Below are 2500 nucleotides of genomic sequence, written 5' to 3' on the forward strand. Positions count from 1 at the left end.
GAGAAACGTAGGCAAAGCAAAGTCCTGTATCGAAAAGAAACTTCAAGAATTGAACGCATTTCCTCGCCATCATCATGCGGATGATAGCAAGGGAAACTGAAAATAATTTTGATTGTTTACAACTTTCTGTGCAGACGTTTAGTTTTAGTTGAAACTTTGGAATGAAATCAAACTCACGCAATGCAAAGCTTGAGTCAGCATAATGGCATCTTGTTTATAATTGAAGCACTACTGCGAAAACTCGACAAAATAATTATGATACGTGTATCAAATTGACAGTTAAATGTAAATCGTACATGTAGGTCAACGCAAAGTTGATAGTGAAAGGAAAATCCACTAGGCTTTTCATCGCCACTGTCATATCAGTATGCAAGTGTCATGTTGTCGCCCTCAACTATTTTTCACACGAATTTTGGTCGCTTGATGACAAGATGTTAAGCGTTAAAGACTTTTAAATACCCCAAAAATATTAATAGGATTTGAAGAATTTCAATTTGATGCCAATCTAAACCAATAAAAATTCTGTGTAAAAATAAAGCTTCAGAAAGGAAGAGTGTATTCAAAACCTTACCAGTTAAGCTAAAAAACCGGTAATTGTGAAGAAGAGCTCCCCAAAAAACTTGTCGGCCGACTGTCAATCAACTGTCGCCGACAGTCGGCCGACTGTTGGCCAACTGTTGGCCGACAGTTGGGCAACTGTCGGCCAAGGGTTGGCCAACAGTCGGCCGACAGCTGGGCAACAGTCGGCCGACTGTCGGCAACAGTTGACCGACAGTCGTCCAACAGGTGCCCAACTGTCGGCTGACTGTGGGCCAACTAAGGGCCGACAGTTTGTGTTATGTTTGAGGCCAAAGTGTTGGCCGACTGTCGGCCAAGAGTCAGCCGACAGTCGGTGACCTGTTGGCAATCTGTCGGTAACGTGTTGGTAACATGTCGGCGGGGCAAACTGAAATGATCGTAAGCATTTACTTCTCTATTGCTTCTGATGAGGAGCATAATCACCGTACCCATTCCTGTAACATACCTAAAAATTGTGAAATTGTGTTTATTGGGGTGAAAATCTTTTTAATTGTTCGGAAAATTTTAAAGTTTGGTCTGTTAAAACTGAATTTTTGATTTACCCATGACCCCTTGCAGGCGTGGTCTTTCATACAGATAGTCAATTTTGAGGCAAATAAAAAGTAAAAACAGAAAGCTTTCACTACATGTACATGGAGGATAGCATCCCCTTATTTAGTTCTATTGACACCCTAAACGCTGGCTTTCTGCTCCACTTTTTTGCTCCACTTAACAATAATTATTTGAGGTCAGAGCAGATGTCTCAAATTTTCGTAAAATAATTCCCCTGAAATTTCCTGAAAATTGCCCCTGAAAAGACATTGTGGACTTCCCAATAATATCCATAGAGGAAAGGTTACCAAGCCTTGTGAAGCACATGGAAATCATGGCTTCTTTGCGAAGTAGGTTGTGATGTTTACTGGCACTCAAGACCTGGTTCAATATGGCCCAGCATGTTAAAAAAAAACGTAGCGACTCAGTCAAAGGCTAATATTTTCGTGACCCTGAAAGCTACGATGACGAAACTGTGGAAATAGCTAGGGGAACTTGTGAGCATTCAGAAAATGCTTGGTTGGAACTCAGTTATGCCTTGGTTGGATCAGGAGCAACATTGAAAGAAGTGGTCTCAAAAAATATTATTGCGTAATTGCGGAACAGAAAAAGCGTAGCGACTGTTTTGAGAAGTGATTTCTCCATTCGTAGTGGATCCCTCAAACTAATTTTTTCTGTAAGTTAAAGCTCAAGGTACAGTGTATGAGCATTTAGTTGAGATGGTTTTGAACCCAGATATCAATTGAAGACTTGTTTCAAACAATAACCTAGTGAGTTCCAGAATTCCAAAACACAGTGTTACAGTAAGGAAACTACGGAATTTTGAACCTTTTTAATGTGTTTTAATAAACTTGAACTGTTGAAATTTGGCTCATATGTAGTATTTACTGTGTGTTATCACTGGTTATTGTCCATTAGTGTTCTCTCTCATGAAAAATGGTTTTGAAGACTTTCAATTTGAAAATTGTGCTACGTGCTACACTCAAAATAATATTATTGTCCTATTTTTCTATCCTTTTCCTTTGTTTTCTCAAGAAAAGAAAGTCACTTACCCTTTTTACACCCTGTATGCTAATCAACAAGGATAACCTTAGCATTCAACAAAAATATAGCTTTATTGAAGAAGTTAAACTGAATAAATCTGGATATGTTTCTCAGTCACCCCCAAATGGGTATGGTGATTGTGCTACTCATCTGTTCCGTATGCTGAGCTGTAAAAAACAAGCGGACATATTCTCGCATAAACTTAAGTGAATAAAGCTTTAACAATGTGATGACAGCAAAGTCCACGCAAGCGGGACAAGCGTCGACGAAATCGATTCGTTGAACCTTCGAAAGAACAGTCCACAAGAAGTCTTAGAAATAATCACTGCAATCAAAATATGTCGCA

General features: G+C 39.2%; 1 protein-coding gene across 3 annotated transcripts in view; it reads right to left on the reverse strand.

The window, feature by feature from the left end:
* LOC138049890 (V-type proton ATPase 116 kDa subunit a 1-like) overlaps nt 1-2500 on the reverse strand; it is a 68329-nt gene that overhangs the window by 63092 nt on the left and 2737 nt on the right. The gene's annotated exons all lie outside the window — the stretch shown is intronic.

This window comes from Montipora capricornis, chromosome 1, assembly GCF_036669925.1.
Source record: "Montipora capricornis isolate CH-2021 chromosome 1, ASM3666992v2, whole genome shotgun sequence".
In the NCBI taxonomy this organism is placed as follows: domain Eukaryota; kingdom Metazoa; phylum Cnidaria; class Anthozoa; order Scleractinia; family Acroporidae; genus Montipora; species Montipora capricornis.